Source organism: Macaca mulatta, chromosome 1 (assembly GCF_049350105.2).
Source record: "Macaca mulatta isolate MMU2019108-1 chromosome 1, T2T-MMU8v2.0, whole genome shotgun sequence".
In the NCBI taxonomy this organism is placed as follows: Eukaryota; Metazoa; Chordata; class Mammalia; order Primates; family Cercopithecidae; genus Macaca; species Macaca mulatta.
The window spans coordinates 108,168,886-108,179,739 of record NC_133406.1 but is presented as its reverse complement, the minus strand read 5'-3'; the positions used below and the strand labels follow the sequence as shown (position 1 = coordinate 108,179,739).

At 38.9% G+C, this 10,854-nt stretch overlaps 1 pseudogene; it reads right to left on the bottom strand.

The window, feature by feature from the left end:
* Positions 1 to 8,732: 8,732 nt before the first annotated feature.
* Positions 8,733 to 10,187, bottom strand: LOC100430596 (olfactory receptor 6K3-like; annotated as a pseudogene).
* Between the last annotated feature and the right edge of the window lie 667 nt (positions 10,188 to 10,854).

Genomic DNA, 10,854 nt, shown 5'->3' with positions numbered 1-10,854 from the left:
ACTATTTTAAGTTGAAATCTTACTTCATTGATCACAGTATTGAAACATTTGAAAGGATTTAAGACATGCTTTATTTATAATTTTCTTTTTAGATTAAAAAGATTATTTTAAAAGTCTGATGAGGCTTTATTAAGTCAGCAAATTGAGATTCTTAAAAATGAAATACGAGACGGGAGCAAGATAGCTGAATAGGAACAGCTCCAGCCTCCAGCTCCCAGCACAAACGACACAGAAGATGGGTGATTTCTGCATTTTCAACTGAGGTACTGGGTTCATCTCACTGGGGAGTGCCAGACAATTGGTGCTGGTCCACGGGTGCAGCCCGACCAGCGAGAGCTGAAGCAGGGCGAGGCATCACCTCACCTAGGAAGCACAAGGGGGAAGGGAATCCCTTTTCCTAGCCAAGGGAAACTGAGACACACAACACCTGGAAAATTGGGTAACTCCCACCCTAATACTACGCTTTACCAAGGGTCCTAGCAAATGGCACACCAGGAGATTATATCCCACACCTGGCTGGGAGGGTCCCACGCCCACAGAGCCTCCCTCATTGCTAGCACAGCAGTCTGAGATCTAACTGCAAGGCAGCAGCAAGGCTGTGGGAGGGGCACCTGCCACTGCTGAGACTTAAGTAGGTAAACAAAGCCACCAGGGAAGCTTGAACTGGGTGGAGCCCACAGCAGCTCAAGGAGGCCTGCCTGTCTCTGTAGACTCCACCTCTGGGGACAGGGCATAGCTATACAAAAAGCAGCAGAAACCTCTTCAGATGTAAATGACCCCATCTGACAGCATTGAAGAGAGCAGTGGATCTCCCAGCAGGGAGGTTGAGATCTGAGAACAGACAGAATGCCTGTTCAAGTGGGTCTCTGACCCCTGAGTAGCCTAACTGGGAGACATCCCCCACTAGGTGCAGACTGACACCCCACACCCCACATGACAGGGTACACCCCTGAGACGAATCTTCCAGAGAAAATCAGACAGGAACACTCACTGTTCAGCAATATTCTATCTTCTGAGCCTCCGCTGCTGATACCCAGGCAAACAGGGTCTGGAGTGGACCTCAAGCAATCTCCAACAGACCTACAGCTGAGGGTCCTGACTGATAGAAGGAAAACTAACAAACAGAAAGGACACCCACACCAAAACCCCATCAGTACGTCACGATCATCAAAGACCAGAGGCAGATAAAACCACAAAGATGGGGAAATAGCAGGGCAGAAAAGCTGGAAATTCAAAAAATAAGAGCACATCTCCCCCTCCAAAGGAACACAGCTCATCGCCAGCAATGAATCAAAGCCAGACAGAGAATGACTTTGACGAGTTGAGAGAAGTCTTCATTCCATCAAACTTCTCAGAGCTAAAGGAGGAACTACGTAACCAGCGCAAAGAAACTAAAAATCTTGAAAAAATAATGGAAGAATGGATAACTAGAATAATCAATGCAGAGAAGGCCATAAACGAACTGACAGAGATAAAAAACCATGACATGAGAAATACATGACAAATGCACAAGCTTCAGTAACCGACTCAATCAACTGGAAGAAAGAGTATCAGCAATTGAAGATCAAATGAATGAAATGAAGCGAGAAGAGAAGTCTAGAGACAAAAGAGGAAAAAGAAATGAACAAAGCCTCCAAGAAGTATGGGATTATGTGAAAAGACCAAATCTACGTCTGATAGGGGTGCCTGAAAGTGACGGGGAAAATGGAACCAAGGTAGAAAACACTCTTCAGGATATCATCCAGGAAAACCTCCCCAACCTAGTAAGGCAGGCCAACATCCAAATTCAGGAAATACAGAGAACACCACAAAGACACTCCTCGAGAAGAGCAACTCCAAGACACATAATTGTCAGATTCACCAAGGTTGAAATGAAGGAAAAAATGTTAAGGGCAGCCAGAGAGAAAGATCGGGTTACACACAAAGGGAAGCCCATCAGACTAATAGCAGATCTCTCCGCAGAAACTTTACAAGCCAGAAGAGATTGAGGGCCAATATTCAACATTCTTAAAGAAAGGAATTTTCTACCCAGAATTTCATATCCAGCCAAACTAAGTTTCATAAGTGAAGGAGAAATAAAATCCTTTACAGACAAGCAAATGCTTAGAGATTTTGTCACCACCAGGCCTGCCCTACAAGAGACCCTGAAGGAAGTATTAAACATGGAAAGGAACAACCGGTACCAGCCATTGCAAAAACATGCCAAAAGGTAAAGACCATCAATGCTAGGAAGAAACTGCATCAACTAACGAGCAAAATAACCAGCTAATATCACAATGGCAGGATCAAGTTCACACATAACAATATTAACCTTAAATGTAAATGTACTAAATGCTCCAATTAAAAGACACAAACTGGCAAATTGGATAAAGAGTCAAGACCCATCAGTGTACTGTATTCAGGAGACCCATCTCACATGCAGAGACACACATAGGCTCAAAATAAAGGGATGGAGGAAGATCTACCAAGCAAATGGAGAACAAAAAAAAGCAGGAGTTGCAATCCTAGTCTCTGATAAAACAGACTTTAAACCATCAAAGATCAAAAGAGACAAAGAAGGTCATTACATAATGTTAAAGGGATCAATTCAACAGGAAGAGCTAACTGTTCTAAATATATATGCACCCAATACAGAAGCACCCAGATTCATAAAGCAAGTCCTTAGAGACTTACAAAGAGACTTAGACTACCATACAATATGGGAGATTTCAACACCCCACTGTCAACATTAGACAGATCAACGAGACAGAAAGTTAACAAGGATATCCAGGACTTGAACACAACTCTGCAACGAGTGGACCTAATAGACATCTACAGAACTCTCCACCTCAATTCAACAGAATATACATTCTTCTCAGCACCACATCGTGCTTATTCCACAATTGACCACATAGTTGGAAGTAAAGCACTCCTCAGCACATGCAAAAGAACAGAAATTATAACAAACTGTCTCTCAGACCACAGTGCAATCAAACTAGAACTCAGGACTAAGAAACTCAATAAAAACTGCTCAACTACATGGAAACTGAACAACCTGCTCCTGAATGACTACTGAGTACATGAGGAAATGAAGGCAGAAATAAAGATGTTCTTTGAAACCAATGAGAACAAAGATACAACAAACCAGAATCTCTGGGATACATTTAAAGCAGTGTGTAGAGGGAAATTTATACCACTAAATGCCCACAAGAGAGAGCAGGACAGATCTAAAATTGACACCCCAACATCACAATTAAAAGAACTAGAGAAGCAAGAGCAAACACATTCAAAAGCTAGCAGAAGGCAAGAAATAACTAAGATCAGAGCAGAACTGAAGGAGATAGAGACACAAAAAACCTTCCAAAAAATCAATGAATCCAGGAGCTGGTTTTTTGAAAAGATAGACAAAATTGATAGACCACGAGCAAGACTAATAAAGAAGAAAAGAGAAAAGAATCAAATAGACGCAATAAAAAATGAAAAAGGGGATATGACCACCAACCCCACAGAAATACAAACTACCATCAGAGAATACTATAAACACCTCTATGCAAATAAACTAGAAAACCTACAAGAAATGGATAATATCCTGGACACTTACACTCTCCCAAGACTAAACCAGGAAGAAGCTGAATCCCTGAATAGACCAATAGTAGGCTCTGAAATTGAGGCAATAATTAATAGCCTACCAACCAAAAAAAGTCCAGGACCAGACGGATTCTCAGCCGAATTCTACCAGAGGTACAAGGAGGACTGGTACCATTCCTTCTGAAAGTATTCCAATCAATAGAAAAAGAGGGAATCCTCCCTAACTCATTTTATGAGGCTAACATCATCCTGATAGCAAAGCCTGTCAGAGACACAACAAAAAAAAGAGAATTTTAGACCAATATCCCTGATGAATATCAATGCAAAAATCCTCAATAAAATACTGGCAAAACCGAATCCAGCAGCACATCACAAAGCTTATCCTCCATGATCAAGTGGGCTTCATCCCTGGGATACACGGCTGGTTCAACATACCCAAACCAATAAACATAATCCAGCATATAAACAGAACCAAAGACAAAAACCACATGATTATCTCAATAGATGCAGAAAAGGCCTTTGACAAAATTCAACAGCCTTTCATGCTAAAAACTCTCAATAAATTCTGTATTGATGGAACATATCTCAAAATAATAAGAGCTACTTATGACAAACCCACAGCCAATATCATACTGAATGGGCAGAAACTGGAAGCATTCCCTTTGAAAACTGGCACAAGACAGGGATGCCCTCTCTCACCACTCCTATTCAACATAGTGTTGGAAGTTCTGGCTAGGACAATCAGGCAAGAGAAAGAAATAAAGGGTATTCAGTTAGGAAAAGAAGAAGTCAAATTGTCCCTATTTGCAGATGACATGATTGTATATTTAGAAAACCCCATCATCTCAGCCCAAAATCTCCTTAAGCTGATAAGAAACTTCAGCAAAGTCTCCGGATACAAAATTAATGTGCAAAAATCACAAACATTCTTATACATCAGTAACAGACAAACAGAGAGCCAAATCATGAATGAACTTCCATTCACAATTGCTTCAAAGAGAATCAAATACCTAGGAATCCAACTTACAAGGGATGTAAAGACCTCCTCAAGGAGAACTACAAACCACTGCTCAGTGAAATAAAAGAGGACACAAACAAATGGAAGAACATACCATGCTCATGGATAGGAAGAATCAATATCGTGAAAATGGCCATACTGCCCAAGGTAATTTATAGATTCAATGCCATCCCCATCAAGCTACCAATGAGTTTCTTCACAGAATTGGAAAAAAACTGCTTTAAAGTTCATATGGAACCAAAGAAGAGCCTGCATTGCCAAGACAATCCTAAGTCAAAAGAACAAAGTTGGAGGCATCACGCTACCTGACTTCAAACTATACTACAAGGCTACAGTAACCAAAACAGCATGGTACTGGTACCAAAACAGAGATATAGACCAATAGGACAGAACAGAGCCCTCGGAAATAATATCACACATCTACAGCCATCTGATCTTCGACAAACCTGAGAGAAACAAGAAATGGGGAAAGGATTCCCTGTTTAATAAATGGTGCTGGGAAAATTGGCTAGCCATAAGTAGAAAGCTGAAACTGGATCCTTTCCTTACTCCTTATACGAAAATTAATTCAAGAAGGATTAGAGACTTAAATATTAGACCTAAAACCATAAAAACCCTAGAAGAAAACCTAGGTAATACCATTCAGGAGAGGCATGGGCAAGGACTTCATGTCTAAAACACCAAAAGCAACGGCAGCAAAAGCCAAAATTGACAAATGGGATCTAATTAAACTAAAGAGCTTCTGCACAGCAAAAGAAACTACCATCAGAGTGGGCAGGCAACCTACAGAATGGGAGAAAATTTTTGCAATCTACTCATCTGACAAAGGGCTAATATCTAGAACCTACAAAGAACTCAAACAAATTTACAAGAAAAAAACAAACAACCCCATCAAAAAGTGGGCAAAGGATATGAACAGACAGTTCTCAAAAGAAGACATTCACACAGCCAACAGACACATGAAAAAATGCTCATCATCACTGGCCATCAGAGAAATGCAAATCAAAACCACAATGAGATACCATCTCACACCAGTTAGAAGGGCGATCATTAAAAAGTCAGGAAACAACAGGGGCTGGAGAGGATGTGGAGAAATAGGAACACTTTTACACTCTTGGTGGGATTGTAAACTAGTTCAACCATTGTGGAAAATAGTATGGTGATTCGTCAAGGATCTAGAACTAGAAATACCATATGACCCAGCCATCCCATTACTGGGTATTTACCCAAAGGATTATAAATCATGCTGCTATAAAGACACATACACACATATGTTTATTGCAGCACTATTCACAATAGCAAAGACTTGGAATCAACCCAAATGTCCATCAGTGACAGACTGGATTAAGAAAATGTGGCACATATACACCATGGAGTACTATGCAGCCATAAAAAAGGATGAGTTTGGTTGGGTGTGGTGGCTCAAACCTGTAATCCAAGCACTTTGGGAGGCCAAGATGGGCGGATCACGAGGTCAAGGGATCGAGACCATCCTGGCCAACCTGGTGAAACCCCGTCTCTACTAAAAAATACAAAAAACTACCCAGGTGAGGTGGCGGGCGCATGTAGTCCCAGCTACTCCGGAGGCTGAGGCCCGAGAATGGCGTGAACCTGGGAGGCGGAGCTTGCAGTGAGCTGAGATCTGGCCACTGCCCTCCAGCCTGGGCAACTGAGCCAGACTCTGTCTCAAAAAAAAAAAAAAAAAAAAAAAGGATGGGTTTGCGTCCTTTGTAGGGACATGGATGCAGCTGGAAACCATCATTCTCAGCAAACTATCACAAGAACAGAAAACCAAACACTGCATGTTCTCACTCATAGGTGGGAACTGAACAATGAGATCACTTGGACTCGGGAAGGGGAACATCACACACTGGGGCCTATCATGGGGAGGGAGGGGAGAGGGATTGCATTGGGAGTTATACCTGATGTAAATGACGAGTTGATGGGTGCTGACAAGTTGATGGGTGCAACACACCAACATGGCACCAGTATACATATGCAACAAACCCACATGTTGTGCACATGCACCCTAGAACTTAAAGTATAATAAAAAATAAATAAATAAATAAATAAATGAAATCGATCATATTTAAACATAGTTTAAAGAGAATTAAATGCCAAGTTTATGAATCAGACAAAATATATGTGTAACACCTTTAAAAATGAATAAAATGTATTAGATTTATAAATAGAATACTAAGGTTTTTAAGTGGGAATTCAAAGAATTAAAGAAGACCTAAGTTTTTTTTTAATGTTTACCTCAAATAAATTTAAATTGCATAATCGAAGAAACATATATAATTTTCTTCATGCAAAATGTGTTGTCATCAATATTTAAAATCTCATATCAATGCAGGAGAGGATTTAATGATACAGGAGTGAGAAGGGACAAATGGTAGGGCTGGGTCCACAAGGCAGGGGAGAAAACAAGGTCTGGAGCTGCACTGAAGTTGGGACTAAGGTCTTTTTTCCACTTTAGCACTCCTAAGCAGATAGAAGAATTTAACTGCCTGCCTGAAAACAGTTGATTGGGACTTTTGTTGACCAACACTATTGATATTTCCACTACGATCTGCTTATTTTCTCACCACACCTCTAGCTGGCCTCCTGATCATTATGATTCCACTGGCAGTTGCCCTGTGTCCCTGCTTTTTTCTCCACAGGAGCTGAGCAAAACTCCTTTTCTAGAGACAATTTACTCAGCTCTTAAAAATGCTAGTGTAGTTTTGTGGGAGGAAGGCAGGGACGTTTATCTCAGAAGATAAAATGTGTGTGTGAACTTTCTGAGTATAAGCTCCAAAGCAGAGAAGAAGAAAGGGAGCAACACTCCAGAGCAAAAATGCAATGAGAACAAAGATGTTGAGATATAAAACTGCACAGCATTTTAACATAACGTAATGTAACATAACATAACATAACATAACCAGAACATGGAATGTTTTCAATAGTAGTGACATTAATTTTTTAAAATTTACCAAAATATAACTATATATCTTTGTATAATTTGTGTATTTGTGTTTTTGGTCCTAAGCCTATATATTACATATCTATTTAATCTTCAAGGACCCAAGAGCATTTGCTCTGACATCTACAAAATGATGTGAAAATTAATCCATAAAGGAATTCATGTAACAGCATTATACAAACATCGCAAGTTCAGTGACTCTATGTGCCGCATAATCATTGTGATAGATCAGAGGACAATTGATGGAGGGGTAAAGGTCTCTGGACTGAATGTTAAGGAGCCAGGCTTCTTTTCCAAGCCCAAATCAGTTCACTGGTGTGCATCTTGTTAATCTTTTTATAGTGAAAAAAAAAAACTGACATAAGGGTATTGTAAATATTAAATGAAAAATTTCATAATGGAAACACTTAGAAAGTAATAAATATGATTTACTTAATTATAAAGTAATAAATATGATTGTCGTTTAGGCCAGTATTCTCTTTTGATTTGGGGAAGATGACATCACACTACCTGAAGTTACAAAGTGAAGAAAATATTCTATTATAATCTGTGAACGATAGAAACATAGGTAAATCTATAGCAGACATCCCGTCAGATCAAACATTAGTCCTTACATTAGAAAATTGGAAAGTATAGCAAATCAACAGCATAAATCAAAACACGTGCGGTGGGTTTATGTGCAGATTTGTTACAGGGGGATTTTGCGTGAAACTGGGGTTTGGAGTACAGATCTTGTCACTCAGGTAGTGAGCGTATTAGCTGATAGGTGGTTGTTTTACCCACCCCTCCATACCCTCTGATAGTCCACAGTGTCTATTGTTTTCGTATTTATGTCCATGTAACCTCTATGTTTAGCTCCACTTATAAATGAGAACTAAAAAATAAAAGAGATGATAAAAGACATTCATAACATACTGTGAAACACAAGCAAGGATGTCAGCAGACTACTCATCAAAAACAATGCAAGTGAGAACAAAGTAGACCAACATCTTTAACTCATGTAAACAAAGAAAAAAAATCTTATATTTTGGACTTCTATATCCCGAAAAAACATCTTATAAAATGAGGACAAAATAAAAGACTTGCTCAGATTTACAAAGCTTTGTTGAAACTTACAAAAGCAAAAAAGATTAATCATCTTCAGACCCACGGTATGAGAAAAGTTGAAGGAAGCTTCTCAGGTGGAAGGAAAATGACACCAGATGAATACAGATTTTCACAAAGAAATGCAGAGTGCAGGAAAAGAGAACAATGTAGATAAATGTATAAGAAGGTTTTACAATCATTTAAATATCTTTAAAGCTTAACGTATTCATTTTGGTTTTTGTTTTTACAGCTTAACTTTTTAAGCAAAAGTTATAACATTTATAAATCATACTTATTATAGCCTTAGAAATACAAGACCTATAAATTGAAATGTATAGACACACAACTTAGTACCGTTTTATTCATATTAAAAATCATTAGATACTTCACTTTGAAAATACATGCCAAAATTTCTTTAAATTTTTTTTAAAAAAGGAAAAAGTGCATGGTAATTTTAAAAAACTGATTTGTTAGCATTTTAAACTTAAGGAGATGATGAGATTTCTTTGAAGAGATGTGTGTGAACTCCCATTAGCTCCCAGAGGCATCGAACATCTTTTGAGAACAGAGGATTTTCTTGATGGCGTTTTTCATATCTTTGTTCCTCAGACTATAGATTATTGGGTTGAAAAGTGGGGCAAGGACAGCAAACATCAGTGCAATGGCCTTGTCCAGTAGTGGTGGGAACGTGACAGAGAAGCGCAGATACATGAGTGCCACACTGCAAAAAACAGCAAGAAAATAGCAACATGGGCTGCACACGTGGAGAAAGCCTTCTGATGGTTCTTACCAGAGGGAATCCTCAGGATCGCCGTGATGATTCTTAAATAGGAAAGGGTGATGACAGAGACAGAAGTCAGAATGGAAATAGCATGGATCACATCTTCAACCAGAATTATGGATGTATCTGTGCAGGCCAACTGCAGCACAGGTTCAAAGTCACAAAAGAGTTGATGAATTTGGTTGGAGCCACAGAATGGAAGAGTAGAAATCCACACAATCTCTGGCAATAACATGAAGAAGCCAAAAATGCAAGAGCTAGTGAAGAGCTGGATGCACAGTCGAGGGGTCATAATGATTGCATAGCGAAGGGGGTTGCAGATGGCTACATACCTGTCAATGGCCATCACTGTGAGGACTAGGGCTTCTGTGACCCCGAGTGAGTGGAAGAAATACATCTGCAGGAGGCAGCCTATGAAAGAGATGGTTTTCTGTTCACTGAGAAGGTTGGAGAGCATCTTGGGGATAGTCACGGTGGTGTACCAAATCTTCAGGAAGGAGAAGACACTGATAAAATTGTACATAGGATTATGGAGACGGGGGTCCAGTTGGACAGCAAAGAAAATCATGAAATTTCCAACAATAATGAATATATAAATAAAGAGCATAGGAATGAAGAATAACAGGCTGCCATTCTTAGATTGAGGAAAACCAGAGAAATGAAACTCAGTCACCATTGTCTGATTCTCTGGATCCATATTTTCAGCGGTTTCACTTGTTGGCTAATAAAACACAGTTAGCATTCTAAGTACATATGAAGAACAAATAAAAACTTTCTTTTCAAGCAGCTAAACAGCCTTGAAATTAGGCTGGTCAAATAAAATATACTATGTGAGTTATTTTGCAAAATACGAAGTTATCTTGTCAAATTTCCAAATGTTTTTTAGTAATTATAACTTATGTTGTTAATTATTCTGTTGGATAAGCTAACAGTATTGCTAGTTAGACATATAAATTGGTACAAACTCCCCTGAATGGCAATTTGGCAATTTATATTGAGAGTTTAAGACTATTTAGAGCCTGCCTTTCACTATGTAGTCTAGGAGAAATATTTCAGATATTAAAAAGAGATATATGACAATATTAGCTAGAATATTTATTATAACAGCAAATTAGAAACAATTTAAGTAAGTAGACATTTTTATGTTTTTTGAGATGAAGTATTGGGGACACAGAATGGATTATGACAAAATGATACCCTCTGTGGATAAGAATAAGCTCATTTTTAAGTCGACATATTTAAAACTAAAGTATGTTTACCAGCTTCCCTTAGTCTCACTCATTATTAACAAATGAATGAGAAGAAAAAATCCAAATATTCCACTGAATATAATTTAAGACAACAGGCTAATCTCATGTGATATATATGGATGTGCAAATTAATCTAATTTACACCCTAAAGGGGGTGTATTAGGGTCCTCTAGAGGGACAGAAGTAA